Here is a 23,430-nt window from a genome sequence, read left to right on the forward strand (position 1 = left end):
GTTTGTTATTCTTAGTTATTCTCATGAAACTAATAATGGTTATTTTAATACCCTTTAAAAAAGAAAACCTATCTTTGAGTCTTTCACATCTTCTTCAACCCTAGTCGTTCAAACATTTGCAAACTCTAAAGTTATGGCTTCCTTGTTGAATCACCAAGTTCTAGCTATTACCAACCAGTTACAAAATGCAAGTATACGTGCTATTTGTGCCAGGCAGATGAGACGGATTGTATGATCTACAAGAGCCATTGTTGTTGTTATTGATGAATGAAGTAATACTTTGATTGGAAAACTCTTCTTAAAAGATCAAATGGAAACTGATGTTATAAGAAAATAAATAAACGTTCTTTGAAATCAATATAGAACTAGGGAGGTTAGAGCTCTGCATAAGAATATTTTTTTCTTCAAGTTTAATTCCAAGGAAATTGTTGAAGCTGTTCTCAAAAAGGAACCGTGGAATGTTAAGAATTGTCATCTAAATCTCAAAAAATATGATGCTTCTATTGCAGTTGAAGATCAAACTTTTACTCATCAAGAGTGGAAGGTTCAACTTAAAAATCTTCTCCTGGAACATCATTCTCAGCAGGTGGTGGATGAAGCATTAAAGGAGCTAGGACCAAAGGTATGGACTGATCCGGAGAATTATATACCAAGTTTTGGATCTATGATTACTGCTAGAATTAAAATAAATTTGAAAAAACCACTTCACAGAGGGGGTTAGAGGAACACATCTGCTGGAGGAGTTACTTGGGTAAGATACCATTGGGAAAGACAACCGCACAAAATTTTTCCAGAATGCTACATAGTAGATCATGATGATGATGAATGTCCTAACACTGCTGGTGATTTAGAAATAAGAAGGTGCAAAAATATAAAGTATATTAATTATTTTCATGAACTGGCTAAAGCATATGGAGTTGAAATAACTGATGACTTGTATTTGATGCTACAAAAGATTTGTGAAGCTAGCAGAAGACAAATGGAGGAAGAAACTGAAGATCAAGATGAGATTAGGAAATCCTAGAGGTCTAGAAATAATGAGTCTGAGCCTATTGAAACCACTGGGAGACTTCCTTAACTTGTTCTTCAAAATCTGATATTCACAAAAGTATCTGACCAAAATACTGGAAAACATCCAATGACTGAGTTTGATGGCATGGAGCATGACTTGATTGATGAAGGAGAAGGAAACAAAAGGGAGTACTTTTATGAGATGAATGAGGATACTGCTGATTTGGTAACTATATTCATTTACTCAAAAACTCATTCTTTACTTGTTCATTATTTTTCATTAATTACTTAAGTTCTTGTTTTAAGTTCTGCACTCTTTTCTCTTCATCTCAGTGCTTTTTTAATGCTCGTTCTGCTTATACAAAGTGAAAGTCTTAAGTTGGAACTGTCAAGGCTTTCTAGGAAAGGATAGTATAGATCATATTCATCATCTTCACAATATATATGCTCCTGACATCATTTATCTTTCAGAAACCAAAATAAATGATGATAGAATATTGAGGCTCACTAATTTCTTTTGTATGCCAAATAAAAGATACGTAACTTCTGTAGGTGCAGATGGTGAGATGATACATGTGTATATTTCTCTCTCCGGGAACTAGTGATCCTCAAGACGTGTTGGGGATAAAATTATAATTTAGGAGGGATTACTGATTTAAGGTAGTATTCCTATAAAAGGAAAATAATTTTCTAAGAGGTTTGGGAAACCAAACCAAAGTAAGGAAGTTTACCTAGATAAGGAAATACTTCCTAGACAAGGTAATATACCTAGAAAATGAACTATTCCTAGATAAGGAAATAGATTCCTAGAAGGTTTGGGAAACCGTTAAAGATATAAATAGAGATGTTCAGCTCATAGCTAAGACATCTAGAGTGTAGTTTGTGATACATACACACCTAAATCTAGAGAGTGTGGTTTTACCCCTAGAAAAGGAGGTTTAACACGCACACCTAGAGAGAAGTTTGTGAGGCAATTGATTATTGCAAAAGTAAGCTTAGCAAACAGTTTAAGGTTGATCCACTGTTTAGAGAGATTGTGAGCTTAACAAAGAGAGAATTGTAATAGTTTTCTTGTTCATAATCTAGAGAATATATTTTCTTCGAATCTGGTTTCTAATGTGTTCTATTTTCTAGTTTTCGTCTATTATTACTCTGAATTTCGCCTTTATAATAATAGTACCCCAGGTACAGAGATCAATACGTATCATGAGCTCATCCTTTTATGAAAAGATAGTTTCTCTTTATATATTGCTGATAACAGTCCACTAATGACCCTAGTAAAGGGGAATGGTTTCTTTCTTGTGTTTATGGTACTTCCTATAGAGCTGACTAACCAGAAGGTCTTTCATTAATGATTTAAGCAAATCATTTAAAATCCCTCGGGTTCTAACTGGTGACTTAAACATCACCATTTATTCATATGAGAAAAACTTAGACACATCCTATATCACCTCAGCTGAATTTCTTTCTCTCATTAGAGAGTCTGATTTATCGGATATGGGCTTTAGTGGTAGTCCTTTTACCTGGACTAGCAATAAGCATGGAACTAGTAAATATAAGTCTAGACTAGATAGAGCTCTAGTTAACAGTGACTGATATCTAGTTTATCCAGATGTAATTCTTACTCTTCTCTCTCAAAATGGCTTAGATCATACTCCCATATTGTTTCAAATGGTCAAAAATAATTCAGCGCCAGATAAAATTAGAAATTCTTTGAACATTGGTTACAAAATGATAAATGTCACGAGGAAATTAAAAATGCTTGGTCTATTAATGCTGGTTCTAATGATTACGTGTTGTCTAACAAGCTTTCTAACACTAGATATGTGTTATCTAGTGGAGTAAAAGTACTTTGGGGAATATCCGGAATAAAATCAAAGAACTACAAGGGTAAATTTATATACTTCAAGCTTCTGATATAGATGGAAGCAATACAATTGCAGTTCTATCTCTGGAGAAAGACATCAATTCTCTTAATGATATTGTTGCTTCTTCAAACAGACAAAATTCAATGGAACCATTTTATAATAAAATGGAAAATAATTCTAAGTACTTCCATATTAGAGCCAATAAAAGAAGAGCCCATAACAGAATTGATTCATTACTATCTCCAGATGGAAGTTGGTGCAGAGATAGAAAATCTCAAGAACAGCTTCTCAATAATCATTTTCAAAAGATCATATCCACATATTCTCCAGCAAATAACTATTACTTCGTGCAACATATTCCTTCATGTATATCTGAAGAAGATAATCAAGAGCTAATAAAAATTCTTTCTGATCAAGAAATATTCAATGCTCTCATGACTATGAATCCATGGACCTCTCCAGCTCCTGACGGTTTTCCACCAGGATTTTATCAGACCCAATGGCAGATAGTCAAGAAAGATATATGTAAAATGATTAAGTCTTGATTTCATACTAGTTTTCCTCTAAAGCGGCTCAATAAGACTAGAGTATCTTTGATCTCTAAGAATCAAACTCCTCATAAACCTGAAGATTTTAGACCAATTGCCATGTGCAATACAGTTTACAAGATCATCTCCAAAATTATTGCTCTAAGATTGAAAAAACACATTATTAATATGATTTCACCAATGCAAGTTGCATATGTACCAGTGAGAATGATATCTGAAAATGTTTGTTTACTTCAAGAAATTGTCCAAGCAATGAAGAAAACTGAAGGAAAAGGTGGTCATCTTGCTGTCAAAATGGACATGTCCAAAGCATTTGATCGCCTAGAATGGTCTTTATTGATTGATATTTCAGAGAAATTTGGTTTTGGGTCAAATTTTTTTCAGTTGATTTGTTAGTGCATCAGCACAACTGAAATTGAAACCTTACTTAATGATTCACCTGCCAAAGTGTTTCATCCTACTAAAGGTATTCGTAAGGTGACTCTATGTCACCATATTTATTTATTTTATCCATGGAATCCTTCTCTAGATATCTAGCACGATGTGAAGCAACAAGATAACTTTAAAAGAAGAAGATTTCAAGATCTGCACCCATAAATCAATCATCTTTTATTTGCAGAAGATTGTCTCTTATTTTGTAAGGAAAATTTTTCTCGAACCAATAAGATGCTTCAAGTTATCGATCAATTTATTTCTTGCTCTAGCCAATTAATTAATTTCAGAAAATTTGCAGTCTACTTTAGCTCAAATATGGTGCCAGCTGACTGTCAAGTCTTGAGTGGTATTCTCTAGGTCAGGCAACTTGATATCAAAGAGGAAAAGTATTTGGGACTTCCACTCTTTATTGGCAGAAATAAGAATATACCTTTCTATGTGCTTGTTGACAAGATGGATAAAGGATGTTCGAAATAAAATGCTAATAATATGTCCGAGGCTGCAAGATCAGTTATGATCAGAAATGTTACTAACGTAATACCAATTCATCACATGACAAGCTTCAAATTACTAGATGCCACCATCAGAAAAATGAATTTTGTTCAACAAGAATTCTAGAGAAATGAAAAAATCAAATAAGGGTAAATGTATTGTAACTTGGAGAAAAGCTTGTAATCCTAAGGAAGAAGGTGGACTAGGTTTTCAATATTTGCACATCTTTAAAAGAACATTACTGGCTAAGTCTACATGAAAGCAATGTATAGATAAAACTTCAATAGTGGAAAAATCTCTTCAGGCTAAGCATTATCCAGATGGTGATTTATTTAATCTTAAAAAAAAATACGACTTGTTCATGGAACAGTATTAGCTCAGAACTTCGATTTGTGTAGAGATTTAGTTGTTGGATTTTGGGTGATGGCTTGTATTTTCTCATTTGGAAGCATCGATGGATTCCATAAATACAATCTCCAGCACTTCCAAAACAGGGTACTCAATACATAATAATTATACTCATGTCAGTCAATTATTTGATTCAATTAATGCTACTTGGAATATAAATCTCCTAAAAGATCTGTTCGAACCAGATACTATTAATATCATTCTTCATATAACAATTCACAAAGATCATGAAGATAGGATTATCTGACTTCTTGAAAAAATGGGTAACTTCTCGGTCAAGTATTACTACCGTAAGATGTATGAAGAATCTCATCTCTCTCAGTATGTTGTCTCAACATTGTAAAAGATAAATAAGACCCTCTGCAAACTTCTCACGTTACCAAGAATACGCCAATTCCTGTGGAAAGATATTTCGAACTTTCTTCCAACTAAATATGTTCTAAAACCTGCCATTACTGGAGACGACAACTATTTCCCTTTCTGTGATCAACAAGTTGAATCTCCATTTCATGTTATTCTGCTTCTCTTTTTCAGTATGGTCAGCTAAGAAGATAGTTTGTCAACATGGATTTGTAGCTGGTTTGAAAGTATGTATAATTGAAAAATAACAGAGTTTGAAGTGGTTAAGATATCTATCATAGCTTTGACTATTTGGTCTGAGAGGTGTGACAAAGTTTCCCAGAATAAAAACCCAACTCTAGAGAAGATTATCCGGAGATGCATAGTAATCATTGAAGAGCATGCAACCAGAAATTCTCCCGTTATTAATAGATCTAAATATATGATTCGGCATAACCTCCAATAGATACCTCCTCCTTTAGATCGTTATACTATTAACTCTGATTAGTCTTTTCAATTTTCCAATAAGTTGGGTGGCATAGGTCTAGTCATACGTAAGTTGAGTCTTTTTAATTTACAGGTATGCAACAGGAAGCCAGATGCATCCACCTAACATATGGTAGAAGTACGGAGTAAGCTGAGTGTATGAGATTGTGGAAGGCTGTTAAGTGGCTAAATAATTGAAGATGGAGAATGTATATTTTGCGCTTGACGCAAAAGTGGTAGTAAATGCAATTAACAATGAAGAAAATGCTATAGACTGGAGGTTACTTAATCTTATCAAAGATGTTAGAATGTTTTTTTACATTGTTTACCTCTTGGAAAAGCATTTAATCCGATGAATACCAAAATCTTTATCCCTTCCTTACAACGACCGCGTCTCCTCCATTAGATCAATTTCTTTTTTCGTTCTTAACTGAAATTAGACTTTAGTTCTTATTTCTTTAGTTTGACTCAACTGATGTGTTTGTTTTCATTAATGGTTCCTTTTGGTCTTGATTTTATCTGCCTCTTGATATGGTTTTATTATTAGAAAAAAGAAAACAACAACAACAAAGAAATGGAAACTTGTTCGGCAATAGCATAGTAAGAAATGAAATGATAGAGTATATGGATCGAGAAGTATATATTGGTCATTTAACGAGATTAAATTTCTTAGAACATTAATTGCTCAGTTTAGCTTAACAAGCGTGGGTACACCAAGTTTGGTTATCAAGATTATTTCCAAAACCCTGAATTGTTTGAATCGATTACTAAAGTCAACTTCGTTAGGTTAGACTATGAACATAGAAACGTTGAGAATTGGTCTAGTTACTCATGAAGACCTAAAGATGTATCAAAGACAACGTCCTTCAGTTCGATGTTCGTAAATACAGACTTGACTTGCTCTATTTACATCTTTTGTTCTTTCAATTTTATATTCATTAAAAACACAACATGCAAAGTTAAGATTGTTACAATGAATTTCGTATTGGTGACTTGGTCATTATACTATGATTAAAGTATTATTTAGAAATAAGATTCAATAGTTGTTTCTACAACTTAAATATACGAAGTATAGTTTATATACAGACTTCGTGTTCTAGACATTGCACTCATTGGAAAAATGTTATTATTTAGTATGTTCAACTTATGGGTGAATCCAACACTTGTATTTATGTTTGAAAGAAATATCATAATCATAGTTGAAGGAAGTAGACTTGTGAAACTTGTTTCGTAGTCAAAATTGGATTCAGTACTAATTTTATGTTTAAGATCAATCTCGGGGCTGATCCCTGGAAATGACCGATACTGACTATGACTGATTTGTTTTTACATTTTCGATATGTCTGTATCTTCGGGTTTCTGCAAATATAAAGATGTACATGATTTAGACTAGTGATACTCATAAGTGTCGACATAACGATTTGAAAATGTGTTAAACTCTAATTTATTATGTTCAAGTATTCTTTTGGTACTCAAGGCTAGATCCTGAAAACCAATTTTTCAATACCTATTGTGATATTGAATTATATACTTACCACCTCCCAGAGATTTGTATATCTCTTGTTGCTATATTAGTAAAGTACATGTGTGTGTGCTATATAATCTTAGTTGTATCTATGAGAGAAATTGGTTTATTGGTTGGGATACAATTGGTAATTATTAATTTCATAAATAAATATATGTCACATATCTTAAGGATTTTGGTAGATCTTGTGTCCAAAAAGTATTTCTTATAACACTATAAGTAGTGCAGTCTTGTATTCTTATAATAAGTTGGGATCAAGAAGACTTTAGTTGTACAGTTGACAGGAAACTAAATCGTATTGTTATTTTAGTTTTCGTTGATTATTTATTTGATTACGAACTAACAGTGTGGTTATAATTGATATATCAAACTTGTTTATTCTATGATCCTTGTCTTATGATATAAGGCCTATCAAGTTTGTCTGGGGATTGACTAGAACATATCTAAGTGATTCTAGAACTATTGATAGAACTGTTTATCAATCAACGTTAACATATTTCGTTCTAATGTATATTGATCGATAGTTGAATCAAGCTGTTTACAATGGTTACTTTAAAAGATTGAAATTGAAGATCAGAGACTTAAAGACTTTTATTTTGGCTTTGATATTTGTGTTAGTTCTTGTAGAAAATTTTAACACTTGATTCCCTAGGATCCATAAGTTGTTTATCTTTAAAATTATAACACTTGCAGAAATATCGAACCAGTTGTCTAGTTGCATCAAGTTGCTTGGATAGAACTTATTTATTGAGATTGATTATTTCGATAAGCATTGTCTTGGTTTGATATTTAACCAAAGGATTTTATTGATAATAACAGAATATCCTTTACTCTTCTTTAATACTAATCTAAAGATGGATTTGGGTGAGAGACAAGTGAGTTGGTTACTAGAACAAATTTAATTCTTTGTTGTTTCGGGATATTATATATCCAAAGAAGTTGATAATATGGTTGTGAAGCAACTCAATATAGTGGAATTTGTCTTGGTATCCATGTGCATAGACCAGATTGGTTGTAGGAACATGGATACTGAAGGAACTGAGTAGGAAATGAATGTTTACTTGGTATCAATGTACGAACTTGCATAGTCAATTTGTATAGCGGCTTAATTATGGGAGTATTCAAAACTGGACTAGGTACCGGAATTTTTCTGCGATGAAGTTTTTTATCATTAGTAAAATCTTGGTGTATTGTGTGATTACTTTACTTTACGCATTATAATTATCTAATCATACTTGTACGTTAATCAACTTGGTGATGATCCCGTAGATAATTCGTTTCGAGCTCTGGGTATTACCAAGTATACCTTGTCGAAATAATCTTTTGGTCGTTATTATTTCGGCAAGGTTATACTAGGTATGTCTGCATAGGTTGATATCGAAAATATTGTGGTTTATTAGTTTGCAATAAACAATGGAATTATAAAATGGATATTGACACCAACAATAAGCTCTGGTCTTTTCAATGATAATCGGTATATTTAAGAGAATATTTATTTAACATAAGATAAATAGGGAAGAAGATAAAGTCATGGATTGAAGGGATTTTGGCTGGGGCCATTGATTTAATGGTCGCACGGAAAACATCATATCTTATTACATGATTTAATGTGTGGATAAAACTTAACAAAGAACCTACATATAAATATGTTACCAAAATTATAGCAGAAGTTAAAGAATTTACACCTTGTTCGGTTAGGAGAATTGGAAAGCTAAGAAATCTAATTCCTGGAATTGGATTCCAAGAAATTGATTCAAATTCTAAAAATTCATGTTCGGTTGAGGTAATTTAATTATCTTTCTTTTTACCCTAGAATCCAATTCCATTGCACTATTGGGACAATGCAATGACAATATATTATTTTGGAGAGAATATGATTCCTTAGAATTAAAATTCTTAATTTCATAGAGTTCATTTACCCCGTCCGGTTCAGGAATTGGGCGCATTCCCTAGGAAATGGGTTCCAAGGAATTCAATTCCTTGAAACGAACACGCTGTTAAATTAAGAAATTTTTCAAGATTAATGAGAATGAAAAGGAAGAAAATAACAATATAAGATAATTTAATATGTCGAAATGTAAGACCTCCCTATAACGGCGTCTAAGAACATATATCCCTTTGTGGAGATGGAAGCCTTGGTGTTAATGGTGGTGGCTAGTAAGCCTTGGTGTTAATCCAGGTATTCATATAATTTGATTTATGTGGAGGTTATGGGAAAGGAAATAGTAAGTTCGGCTTAAGTAGGTTGACTTTCATGAAAACATTCATGTGTTCACAACTTCGCATAGACTTGCATAGATCTTTTCTCAATCTCTTTGGACTTTTCTTAGTAACATGGTATGTTTGTATTTTGATTCGGTTGAACTTGTTTGTCCTTTGTAGGAAATATCAATAGGTCCTAGAAATATTAGGATGAGTTTGGTTCAGTTGACTCGGTCAACTGTCTGTTTGGTCCTTTTTGAAAATATAAATTATAATTTGGTCTTAGAAATAATGGTTTGGTCCTAGGGTGACGTCATGGATGATGTAATTTTCATTGTGGGGTGGCATAAATACCCTTTTAGATTAGGACCATATATATAGTCAATTGGTAAGAGAGAGAAATCATTTCTCAGATCTACATTCTCTCTCCTCTCGGTTTATTCTCTTTTTCTTCCGCTGCTACGATTTCTAGGGTTTTTTTTTTCTCTGCTGATGAAGACGACAAACAGAGATTTGAAGATAAAGATAAGTTCATCTGTTGTTGTTGTTGTTCGCGAAGATGAGTTCATCTACGATTTTTAGGGTTTTTTTTTTCTGCCGCTGCTGTTTTGAAGATGAAGTCGACGAAGAACAAATGAACTGCTATTGTTGTTCGTTGAAGATGATGAAGAAGATGATGAACCCAATCTGTTTGATGAAGACGACGACGAACTCATGTTGTTGCTGCTGCTGCTCGTGTTGAAGATGGAGATGAACTCTGTTTTTAGGGTTTTTTATGCTGCTGTCTTGATAAAGAAGATGATGAAGACGATGATGTTGCTGCTGTTGAAGACGACGATGTTGTTGAAGATGATGAAACGATATCGATGTTTACTGCTGATGAAGATTGAGATAAAGAATTGAAGATGTAATCAGATATGAAATCAGGTTCATTATGAAGGATGAACCGGTTTTTTGATGTTTGTTGCTCGTGTTCATTGTGAAGATCTTGATTTTTTATGTTGAAGATCTTGAATTTGATGACGATACTGATTTTTTGATGTTTGATGCTCGTGTTGAAGATCTTGAATTTGATGTTTTTCTGCTGGTGTTGAAGAAAGATGAAGACGACGAATATGAAGTTAGGTGTTTATGGATTTTTTTGTGGGTTCATTTAAAGAATGAACTCTGCTTTTTATGGATTTTTTTGTGGGTTCATTTAAAGAATGAACTATGTTTTTAGATCTTGAGTTGTTAGGTGTTCATCTACAGAATGAACTCAATTCTATGTTTGAATTAGTTAGTTTTTGATAGGTGTTCATTTTGTCGAATGAACTCTGTTTTCTTATAGGTTCTATCAGGTGTTCATTTGAAAGAATGAACTCTGTTTCCATATAGGTTTTATCAGGTGTTCATTTGAAAGAATGAACTCTGTTTTATTATCATGAATAATGAAGTTTTGTGTTGTGTTCATTTTACAGAATGAACTCTATTTTTTTCATATGTGATTTATTAGGTGTTCATTTGAAGGAATGAACTCCGGAGTTCACCAGACAGAATGAAATGCTACAAAAAAATAAGTAATCAGAATTTTTTAGGTTTTTATTAGGTGTTCATTTGAAAGAATGAACTCGGAAATTCATCACACAGAATGAACTTCTACAAAAAGTAAGTAGGAATTAACATGGGAGGGTACTTTGGTCCATTTAATATTTTTAAATAAATATGGATCAAATGGAAAAGGTGATTTCTAAAAGGACCAAACAGACATGGGACCACCTAAAAAAGGACCAAACGATATTTCCCCTTGTCCTTTATGTTTATTTTGTGCTTGGTAATTTTTTGATCTTTAGTCAAAGGTAAAATTATTCTTACTTTTTACTTTTTGCCTTATAAGATTATTACACTTCCGGATCTAAGAATAAAAATAAAAATTATTCTTATGGATATAATAGTCAAACCACCCTTCAATTTTATAGAGTGTAGAATTTAATAGTGGTATACCAAACTTGTTATTTATTTATTTAATTATTTTTTTTTGCAAAAGAGAGAACTAGATATTATTGAAACAAAAGATATGTGATAGTAGTTACCAAGGTTGTTAATGGGAGTGCCAGGATTAGTTGGGGTGTACCAAGCCAAGATAAAACTTGTTTTGTCCTATATAGAAACCTGTTTTGTCTTATCTTAATTTTGGTACATCCCACTTAATCTGGTAGTTACATGCCCAGATTGGCTATTATTTCTTGAGTCATAACGAATTATAGCATTGTTCGTATTTCCCACTTCATAATTTGAATTTCTGAAAAACCCTCTCTTTGCGCTGTCCTCTGTGACATTTCTGGTTCTTCTTTCACATCCAACCCAGCCAAATCCATACCAGACTTGTTATTGCAGGGTACAATCTCTCCAAATATTCATCAAGTAAAATTTAAATCACAAAAAGGATAATATTCCTTTCATCTTTGCAAAAGAAATATTATTATTCTTTTCAGTTTAACCTAACAGTTGCATAGTGTCTCTTATGCAGAACGAAGGTAGAATTATATTCAGTTGTTCTCTCATTATATAGATAGAAATAACCATTCAACACCAGATAGTTTTTGAACGAAAATTCTTATACATTTGTCACTTGAATATATTCATTCTCATGAACACTTGATAATTACTAATTAGAACATGAAACTCTTACATCTCAGTAAGATTCCTGCCATGTCACTGCGATCGGCATGCTAACCATGTGTTCACCATCTGACCACGTCAACCTACCAAATTCACTCTTAGTATTTCCTGGTGTCATTGCAAATTTCTCCGTCACAATCTTTACCGCAAAGCTTTTTTTCTCTTCCCTATGAATGAACTCAAGCTTAGGAGGATCAACCATCACGATTACTCCTGGTGGATTCTCTATCTTCACTGTATAACTTGATGCTCCATCATTAACATGCGTCACAGTTCTTTTTACTTCAATCTCAATTTTTGACGGTTTGGATCGGTCCACCACAACAGAAATTGACGGATAATTCAAATCCCAAGGTTGTAATCCTTTCTTGGTACAATCAACCGGTCTACGAGCTATGGATCTTATGTTGCGAGCGGTGTAATTAGATGCACATAAGAAATCTAAATAATCATCAACCATTACATCGTAAACAAGGCCAGGATCAAGGGCTTTCTCCGGATTTACGTGCCCAGAACCCATATCCCAAGCCTTTGATGTGTTGTAGTTGACTTCATCTAGAAGAACTCTCCCTGTGCTGTCGTGTATGTAAGCCGTTGCCATCAAAGATGATCCAATCCTTGCCGGTGACCAATCAGGGTGAGCCCCTTTCAGAAGAGCACAAAGGCCCGACACGTGTGGGCACGACATAGAAGTACCAGATTGTATGTTAAACTCCGTACGTCTGAGATCAGATGCTAAACCTATAGGACTCACGTTATCCGGCCAAGCAGCTAAGATATCGACACCTGGGGCTATTATATCAGGTTTGATGATGTAAATCGATTCCAGATTTGGCCCTCTTGATGAAAATCCCGCAACAACTGGAGCTGGTTTCGTGCCCAACTGAGTCCCATGGAAAACAAACTTGGCACGGGGATTCTTTGAAGTGGCAATATAACCATGAATTGTATATCCATCAGTTTCGGTAACAGCCAACCCAGGGAGCACATGTGCATCAGCAACTAAGCCTAATCCTTCAGGCGACACATTAGCAACGATCATCCCCGCCCCGCCAGCATCTTTCACGACCACTCCTTTTGAAACTCGTGGAACCCCGCCGCGATCACAGAGAACAATTTTCACACGGACAAGCTCTTGTGCTAACGAGTTCGGCATGCAAATAGCAGAAGTAAACCCACTGCTTTTCGAGGATGTATTGGTACCGTTATGCACATTTGCTGATAAATTGCCGGCATAAACAAGAGGGAAAAACGTATTCTCAGGTAACGGTGGACCGCTATAAAGAGAAGCTCCTTTGATAACGCGCCCATCTTCTAAGATAAGATCAGCTGGAAAGCTTCTATCGATAGTTCCGGCACCTACTGTTGTTATCCAAGGAGCTATATTGGCTACTGTCATTATTCCCGGACCTTCGTTTCCGGCTGAAGCCGAAACAAATATACCCTTTTCCATTGCACCAAAAGATCCCATGGCAATTGGGTCTTGATAGTAAGGTACAGCACCAGAGCCAACAGAGAGAGAAATGATGTCTACACCATCTTCAACGGCTTTGTCAATGGCAGCAAGTATGTCAGAGTCGAAACAACCTCTTTCCCAACATATCTTGTAGGCTGCAATTCGTGCCTTTGGTGCAATTCCAGCAACAACTCCACTAGATAAACCTAACAAGGATGCATGATGTATGTGACGTCCAGCCGCTGTAGACGCTGTATGAGTACCATGTCCATCGGAATCTCTCGGAGACCTAAATTCTGTCGTTTCATTAATTATTCCAGCTGTGGCTGTGTACCCATTAGGGAAGTACCTAAAAATTTGCACAGCACATGAACTTAGATGATCAAAATCAAAACAATCAGGCACGATTAGCTATTAATGAATAATGAATATGCAATTCAGTACAGGCGAACTCAATTTGGACAAAATCACCCGTGTATATTTAAGGGGATTTTAATAAAGTGCCACACTTCCAATATGCAGTTTCTGAAAATGACACCGTTTTTTTCAGAGTTTATTAAATGCCATACTCTTGACTTTTTCCATCCCGTTTTTTAGAAAAACAGCTAACAACCGTTAGTGTCTAAGTGAAAATAATTATGTCTTGGTAAAAGACTGTTCAACCCTTAAATTGTCTGACTCGGGTCTATTAAGCTCACTTATGAATTTCAGTGGGGAAGACCAAACAAGAGGCTCTGCTGCTGAAGGGTTTAGCAATGCAGCACATGCTCCATGTTTATACTTGACTGCAACTAAGTATGGAATTCACTGTCCAATAAAATGCGAAACACATTCAGGTCGTTTTTGACGAGCCGTTAAATGTAGTGGAGTTGCTCCTTTACCATCTCTAACATTTACGAATCTTGCAAATCCCCTGTTTTCATTTTAACCCCAAATCAGCTAAATCAGTGAAATATTTTTCCTAAAATCAAATGCATTTCTAAAAGTGGTTAAAAATCAAAAGTAATGCATACCAAGAATCTGCAACTGGGGTCGACTGTGCTGCCGAAAGAATGGCTTGTAAGCAGTCAGAATGACCATAATAAGCAGCGTAATGTAAACAAGTTCTTCCACTTAGCGAATCAAACAGCAGTATCTGACCAAATATCATACACAATCAACAATAAGTCCCCGTTTCTAATGGAGTCTACACCAATCAAAACAAACCCCGAAAGGGCCAAAACAGAACTGCTCACATCATCACCAAAACAGAGATCCTTACTTGTTTATTTCGAGTCAGTATATCTGGAAACAAAATCAACATTAACTGATTTCCCCAACATCATGGAAACAATCTGTAAAAAAACCCCATTAACAAAAAATCAGGAAAAAAAAATCCTCTCACAGACAACTTCACAAAAAGTTAAACTGCAACTAGTGTCTTTTACCTGGATCTGACCATTAACGGCAGCAATATGAAGAGAAGAAAGCTTATCACAAACAGTAAGTTGATGTATCAAACTTGGGTTTCTTCTTAAAAGACTCTCAATACATTCTAAATCACCAATTTTAACTGCATTAAACAACCCACCATCATCACTATTTCTGGTACAACTTAATTCTTTCTATTCGATCGGAGAAAGAGAAGAGGAAGAAGAAAGTTATGAGTTAGTCTGTGTTTGTGCCACTTCGATGGAAACGGAAGAGGAAAAACGTGCGCAGTAGTAGAAATTTAGAGGATATTTGTGTAATTTACTCATCAAAAACTCTTCTGATTTAGGGCAAAATTAATTAAGTCAATAAGGGCTGACCAATTACGTGGGCCTTGACGGAATTGATAACGGTCGTGGCATTAAATAAATTCTGAAAAAAACGGTGGCATTTTCTTGAATCGGGATTTGTAAGTGTGGTAGTTCGTTAAAAATCCCTATATTTAAAGCTTACCTTGCCCCGACTAGTTTTTTGTTACAAAGCGTTTTAGAAAACTCTTTTCCTTCATGCACTCACCCTTCCAGTGGGAAGGTATAGGACCAAGACCACGATCATGGAAACTTCGTCGTTCAGGCCATATACCCGTATCAAGAATACCGATTACAACATTCGAACCATAATCTGAACCCTTAAGTAGGCCATTTGCACTATGAGCGCTGGGACCAGTAAGTCCAAGAAAGTGAGGTGATCGAGTTGTATGAATTTTCCGAACTCGGTCTATATAAACACCTAAAACACCAGGACGATTCTTAATCTCTTCTGCTTGTTGTTGATTTAATTTTGTTGAGAACCCATGAAAAACAGTCTTGTAGACGTGGAGAAAATCATTTTTGCTGTTCTTGTTTTGGGTTTTCTCATGGTCTAATTTTAGTTGATCAGAAGTGAGACTTTTGAGTGTAGAACTATACCAATGTTCAACATCTGAGAAAACTGAAGGTTTTAAGTTGTTTTGGACTCTGATTATGTATGTTTGGGTTTCAAACTGGTCACTGAGATTGACAGAGTTGGTTGTTGTATCTGAAACAATAACAGAGAAACAGAGAAGAATAGAAGAAAACAGTGCCGACCAAACCAGAAGACTCATTTTCTAGATGGAGAGAGTTGGGAAAGGTCTGATCATACTAACATAGTAACAAAGGAAGACTCATTTTGTAGTGTAAAGAAAATGGCATGAAAAAGAGGACAAGGTATGGATTAATTAGGGGTGGAACAAAAGGCATTAATGGTCTGATGAAGAGTTAATTATGCTGTTGGCTGTAGTGGTGGTTGTTTAGAATTTTCACGGATGCATGCATTCAAAGTCAGTAAAGCTTAATAGGAAAATGCGTTACATGAAGTGGAATTTGCTTGGAAGTGTAAGTTTGAAATTTGGATGTTTTCTTTTTTTCTTCGTTTGGACTGACTATTAGGTGAAGGGAAAGAACACCCAGGAGGAGAGAGATAATCCAAAGTGCATAAGACAATTACAAGCTACAGGACAACAAATGGAGTCTAGCTTCATTGGAATGTAACGTCCCTTTTACATGCAATGTCCAAGTGGTTGTTGAATTAGGATGACTCACGATCATACACATAAAGACGCACAAAGGCTGCTTTTTTTCCCAGATTTTGACAAAAATAGCATACGTCGGTCGAACCAAGGCTTTTGATTTAGAAAGCAAGTCCGAAGGCAGGTAAATGTTTATCTGTAAAAAAGCAGAACAAACTAAAGTCATATCTTACCGCAGGTGTGTCCATTGGCTGGTATGTTAACAAGCAGACTGCAATTGCAAAAATGTAGCTATAACCAAAGCGCTCCATCTTATAGCCCGCCATAATTTCCTCTTTAATATCAAACACAAGGTGACTCTTTATTTCAGCCTTTCTAAACTTGATTTTTGTTGTTTTGGGTTTGCTCATGTGCCGTGAGCTTGATTTTTTGTTGTTTTGGGAGAGTTTGGTGAATTGCACGTCATTTTTTTACTCCCGCTTGTATTCACTTGGTTGAGGTACCCCTTCTTAAGTACAACCGAAGGATAGCTTGTGATGTTGATCCTGCTAACTTATCAAAGTTTGTTTGCTAACTTGTCCTCTCAAAACCAAAGATGACGACCCAAGAACATTCCCTTACCACATACTCAAATAAGCTTATGAGATTTTCTAAACATGAAAACTCTCAAGGTGGTACTCAAGGTAAGGTATACTTGGTTTCTTTGAAGTGTTTGGTTTTTTCATAAAACCAAATCCCTTCCCCAAATATAGAAATGAATAGCAGATATATAAGAATAAAACCAAATCCCTTGCCCCAAATCTAGAAATGAATAGCAGATATATAAGAGTAAAAGCAGACAACAAATAGGGGCAACATTCACCCATGAAATCGCCATTGTTAAATGAGCACAATACATTAGCCTAGAAATTTAGAAAACAGACGCAGATATCAGAAATTGTTTTCTAATTTAATACAAGATAAACATGTGGCCACAGAAACATGTAAAAAGTCTCGTCAAAGAGTAGATTCTCAGATGGTACGGACAATTTCTAACATCATTGGCACCACATATATCTATATTTTGTTACTAGTTCTACTCCAAATTGTAATCTGAATTTTGCCCAAAAATCATAAGCTAAGCATTAGTAGAAAAATATATCATTGTAAAACCGAAACCAAAGACATTTAAATTATTCTTGACACCCATATCAATTTACAAATAGATCCTGATACACTTTTACAAAAAAAGAGCGAATGGGAAAGGAAAAATTGTACTTAAGCTTACTAGACCAACTTCAGAGAAAGAAATTTCTCAGCAAATCTGACTCTCCTTACCGTTGTTTTTTAATTCACAAGGGGGCTGCCTGAATTCCTCTCGTTAACATATTTAACTACTCAAAGAACGTGAATCATAAAAAACATGGTTGGTGGCAGTTAAACTAGCAGTGCCCCTACTCAAAGAACGTGAATCATAAAAAACATGGTTGGTGGCAGTTAAACTAGCAGTGCCCATTAGTAGATCCTTGCAACAAACAAAAGAAAGGTCAGACTACCTTAGCTTCAAAAAAAAAAAAAAGTTAAACAATATGTTACACAATATTTGCAAAAACTACCAAATGAGTAAAGGATATGCATATATACTGATTTCGTAAACTAATTTATGCTCTTTGCACAAGAGATGAACACGCCGATCTCTTCACCCATTTTTTTCAAATCCATATAATGTCGAATCTACAATTCTAAATACAGTTTGCTAACACCTTTTCATAAGACCCAACATAGCGATGACGCGTGGTTTAATTTTCTAAAACTATGATCTCCTCATCGTGTAGATCAAGATCATTCCATGTATTTATAACAGAAGATTTGATATTAATTTTCATGATAGAGAAATCATCCTCTGCAGAGAAATTAGTCATTAGATCATTTTCATGTATGAAAGGAAAACGCAATAGGTTAAAAGCAAATAACACCTCAATTGTAAAACCATTGAAACATGATGGAATTTTCCAAAAAAAAAAAAAATCAGTAAGAAACCAAAACAGCTCAAGGTTTATTCCAAACCCTGATATTTCCATTCCATTACTCATTGTACATGAATCGATTCGGAAACTGAACAGAAATTGAATTGAGCAGAAACATAATAAAAAATCAACTAAGTAAAAAGGAAAATGAATGAAATAATAGGCCAGTTAAACAAACAGATATAGTTAGCTAACTAGTTCCCCCAGATGTTCTGGATAAAACAAAAGGATTCGATTCATTAAGACCAATATAAACATATGTGGCCTCAGAAAAAATGTAAAAAGTCTCATCAAAGAGTAGATTCTCAGATGGTACGGACAATTTCTAACATCATTGGCACCACATATATCTATATTGTGTTACCAGTTCTATTCCAAATTGTAATATCTGAATTTTGCCAAAAATCATAAGCTACAGAAAGAGCTGGGAAAGAACAAAATGTACTTAAGCTTACTAGACCAGCTTCAGAGAAATAAATTTCTCAGCAAATCTGAAGAGCCAAAGAAAATAATTTCCGAGTAGAACAACACCCTCCTTACCATGGTTTTTCAATTCGCAAGGGGGCTGCCTGAATTTCCACTCGTTACTTAATTCGTTAACATAATAACTGCTCAAAGAATGTGAATCATAAAACCATGGTGGTGGCAATTAAACTATTAACAAAGCCCACATTAGCAGTGCCCATTAGTAGATTCTTGCAACAAACAAAACTACCTTAGCCTCAAAAACAAAAGGTTACCTCAACAGCAAACTATAAGCCAGCAAGAAAACTGTAAAAATATCTTTACAAACAATATGTTACACTAGCTGTATTTTATCCAGATCACCCGATATTTTGCAAAGACTACTGAATGAGTAAAGGATATATTATGCATATATACCGATACCGTGAACTAATTTATGCTCTTTGCACAAGAGATGTACAGGCCGATCTCTTTGCCCATTTTTTCAAATCCATATAATGTCCAGTCTACAATTCTAAACAGTTTGCTAACACCTTTTCATAAGAGATGACACATGGTATAATTTTCTAAAGTAGATCAAGATCATTCCCTGTATTATCATAAGATTTGATCTTGAATTTCATGATAGAGAAATCATCCTCTGCAGAGAAATTAGTCATTAGATCATTTTCAAGTATGAAACAGTTCAAAAATAAAAGCAAGTAACACCTCAGAAATAAAACAGAAACCGAAACAGCTCGAGGTTTATTCCAAACCCTAATTTCTATTCCATTACTCATCGTACATGAATATATTCGGAAACTCAACAGAAATTGAATTGAACAGAAAAACTCAACAGAAATTGAACAGAAACTTAGTAAAAAATCAACAAAGTACAAAAGAGAATGAATGAAATAATAGGCCAGTTAAACAAACAGACTAACTAGTTCCCTCAGATGTTCTGGATAAACAAAAGGATTCAATTCATTAATATCAAAAGGAATCTCAGAATTAGCATGGTAGTTAATCATCACTGGGAAATCAATATTTTCATAAAACCTGATAAGAGCCCTAATCTTGAAGCCCTAAAAAAGAAACGAAACAAAGAAGTTGACAGATATAAATTTGGATGCTCAGATATATAATGGATATGGTTTAATTCCCTGACCTTCCACAAAGTAAGGTCTCGTAATGAGCTGGGATTGCATAAAAAATCATCATCGCATCGTGAATCAAATATCAAAACAAATCTAAAACGCTTAGAAATACAACAGGAAGTTACGAAACTAGAAATGAAGGAAGAATGGATCTGAGGAGCCGAAGAATGAGAAGTAGTGGAGTGGTTTTAAAGAGAATTTGATTAGGGTTTTACTGTTTTAGGGTTTATTTGATATAGCCGCCCCATATACTTGCTTTTCTAAAGATCTCAGGATAGGTTATAACTTATAACCATACAACATTTTACTTTTACACCCACTTCTATTACTTTTACACCCACTTCCATACTCCCGTGAATGGGTTCTTGAAAATATTTGGGGATGGCATCCAAATCTGAGTTCTTGCCGAAGATGTGGCTTTATAGTTTTGGTTTCACCTATTTGTCACCCATATTTTTTTTATTTACCACCTCTATAATATTAAAAGTAATTTTAGTTTTCAATTTAATCTTTCCTATTTACCACCTACAGTTGTTACCACCGTTGACCACTCTTATTTTTCTTCTTCATCTTCCTTTTCACTAGAGCACCATTTTTCTTCTTCTTCATTGGTTACCATTTTCATTACACGACCATTGAAAATTATTAACCCTAGACATTAGAGTTCCACTTAATTAAAAACTGTTAACCCTAGAAAATGGGTGAACTAATCATGTTGGCTACTTTGGCTTTGTTGACCCAAGCCCCTAAACATGGTGACCTTCCAATTAATTTCATTAGTGATGCCAAAATACCTTGCTTTTTTTAATTTGGGTTTTATTTTAATGCACAAGATAAAAGCCAATCATTGGCATTGGGAAGTGTAAAATGTAATAAAATATAAGAGAGAGAATGGTTCTTTGCATTGGAGAGTGTAAATGTTCATGGATTTTTGAACTTCTCTCTCTACAAATGCACTCTCTAATGCAAAGAACCATTCTCTCTCTTATATTTTATTGCATTTTACACTTCCTCATGTCATGCACAAGATAACAAAACCCTTTTAATTTTTCATTCGAAATTTTCAAACAGGGTAAACGAAATACCTAAAGGTATTGTATATGAACCTAAATTCTAAGTCATGACTCGTGTGTCCACTTGAAAATCGATATTGTTAAGTGGAGTTTCCAAATGTGTTTCTATTCAATTTTTTATTAATCAAACAAGGCAAATTGGGTGTTGATCGGTGATGATGGAGTAACAGAAGGTGCTTATTGCGTGATGATGGAGAAGAACAAATAGATCGAAACTTAGGGTTTTCGATTTTTTAGTTATTAGGTTGATTTTATTGTTGGGTGTAAACATCTAGTCAAGAGGTGGTAATTAGGAAGTTTTAAAAATTTATATGGGTGGTAAATAGGATAAGTGGAGGTGCTAATTTATGTGAGTGGCAAGTAGGAAAAGCACATATGGCGAATAGGGAAAGCCATAGTTTTTTGATTTTTTTGTTTTTAATAATGAATGAATGCTCTGAAAAAGGTCACCCAATCGGCCTCAACAATTGATATGAGCCAAATCGAAGATTTAGACCAAGACATAATTGCGGAGTTTATGTTAGCCTAATGGATAGTAGTGTGAGCTACATTATTAAAAATACACGTAAATTTACAAGTTACAAGCAACCAAACAAGAATTGAAAAGGAAATTATATGAAAAGAGCATCTTTACATTGATCATCATCAAAATTTTCAACTGCAAATTGATTAACCAAATATTTAGCATCACTTCAATTATGAAATGGTGAATTTAATCCCTCTTTAAAACAACCCAAATTGCATGAGTCTCAGCTTTAGCTAGGGAAAAGACTTTAAAAACATTGGGAACACAAAAAAAAAAGTTTTACTAACATAATCTCCCATAATATACCTTGCACCATTCGCCAAAGTAGAGAAATCAAATGAATCACCAGAGCATTGCTCAGTTGAACCCACTAGTGTTGGTATGTCAAGTCAGTTGTCAAACTTAGATGCCACAAGGTATTTTTGATTTAGTCTACTAAAACTAGTTTCAGACTAGATTAGGTTTAAATAGTATAGTATATATGGAATTAAAGCTATCCTTCAAGACGGGAGATTGAAGACTAGACGAAGACATCCATCGAGAACTTCATGAAAGGTTAGTAACAAGTAACTGATTATCTTGTTTATTTTATCTATTTATCCATCAAAACGAAGTGCTCACTATTTGGAACAATTTCTATGATGTTAAATATATTTTTGCATGTACACCGTTGGAATTTTGAGCGTAAGACTTTAATGAGAATAACCATTGACCGTGGAAAGGTCACCATGGTATAGTGAATGAAAACCAGCGAGCCAAGAATCACTTGATTCCTAGTTATACCGAAGAAGTTATGAGTAATTTACTAAAGTAAAAATTGTTGCTAAAGGTTCAGCTCGTGAATAAGATACTGCACACGTACTATTAGCGACAGTCCGTGAACTAAAACGCAAAATGTGAGTTAATCCCCATTTGGTCATGTTTTTGATGTTTCCTTTTTTAAACAAGGTGGTTTGAATTATAAGCAACTTAGCCTTGGTCATTGACTATAAAAAGAGGTTTCATGTAGTTAGACAAACCATACCTTGGAAAATTGTGTGTGTATTGCATAAGGTTGTTTTCCAAATCGATGTTCTTCACAAACAAGGGTGGGATTTTGAAGACTTTACTTGAGGATCGTAAAGCACGTGTTAGCTATCATCTTCTTTGGTAGTTACGGAACCTGTATCTAGGTGATTACTATAATCTTTGTCTATCTTAAGGTCTTTCTCTTCTAAAGATAAACTCGATAGATCAAGATATCCCTAGAAAATTTCTAGTTGATCTTGTGAGGTAAAATCAATTAGGTTACGGAACGTGAAAACCCTAATTGTTAAAAAGCATATTCTAAAAAGATTTAATGTTCGGGTAGAAGATTTAGACGAGCATATTCTAAAGAAAATTATCGTTTTGCTAGAAGATTTAAAAGAGCAATTCCTAAAGAAAATTGGATATTTTCCTAGGAGTTTTACAGGTGCAAGAATACAACTGATGCAAATATTACATCAAATCCGACATCTGGTAATAGCTAATTGGTGTAACATCTAAAATCAATGTGTATTCAATATGAACTAGGTCCCGGGGTTCTTATATAAGAACGTCGTTTTCTCGTTCAAAAAATGTTGGTGTCTGTATTATTTTTTCTCCGTATTTTATTATTATTATTCTTTATAATTGAAATATCATAGGTTGTACATCGTTAAATATATATAGTATTAACTCAACCGTGAAGGACCTACAAGACTCATTCTTGTTAAATTCGCGACTTGAAATGTTGATAGAAGACTATTTCTCGTTGTAATTCGGTTCGTGTACAGTTCGGTTACATACTAGTTTACCTTGTTAAAACAATCTT

At 34.4% G+C, this 23,430-nt stretch overlaps 4 non-coding genes and 2 pseudogenes across 4 annotated transcripts; all 6 read right to left on the reverse strand.

Annotated features, from left to right (window-relative positions):
• Positions 1–11,888: 11,888 nt before the first annotated feature.
• LOC113348873 lies at positions 11,889–16,016 on the reverse strand (annotated as a pseudogene).
• Positions 16,017–17,358: 1,342 nt separating this feature from the next.
• On the reverse strand, positions 17,359–17,436 carry LOC113354892. Its single transcript, XR_003362093.1, has one exon. It is a non-coding gene; the product is annotated as a small nucleolar RNA snoR117 (small nucleolar RNA).
• Positions 17,437–18,657: 1,221 nt separating this feature from the next.
• On the reverse strand, positions 18,658–18,736 carry LOC113354891. The gene has a single exon (XR_003362092.1). It is a non-coding gene; the product is annotated as a small nucleolar RNA snoR117 (small nucleolar RNA).
• Positions 18,737–18,834: 98 nt separating this feature from the next.
• On the reverse strand, positions 18,835–18,967 carry LOC113354877. Its single transcript, XR_003362080.1, has one exon. It is a non-coding gene; the product is annotated as a small nucleolar RNA snoR77 (small nucleolar RNA).
• An 820-nt stretch (positions 18,968–19,787) lies between these two features.
• On the reverse strand, positions 19,788–19,879 carry LOC113354850. Its single transcript, XR_003362057.1, has one exon. It is a non-coding gene; the product is annotated as a small nucleolar RNA U6-53/MBII-28 (small nucleolar RNA).
• An 86-nt stretch (positions 19,880–19,965) lies between these two features.
• LOC113354855 lies at positions 19,966–20,071 on the reverse strand (annotated as a pseudogene).
• Between the last annotated feature and the right edge of the window lie 3,359 nt (positions 20,072–23,430).

This window comes from Papaver somniferum, chromosome 2 (genome assembly GCF_003573695.1).
Source record: "Papaver somniferum cultivar HN1 chromosome 2, ASM357369v1, whole genome shotgun sequence".
Taxonomy (NCBI): domain Eukaryota; kingdom Viridiplantae; phylum Streptophyta; class Magnoliopsida; order Ranunculales; family Papaveraceae; genus Papaver; species Papaver somniferum.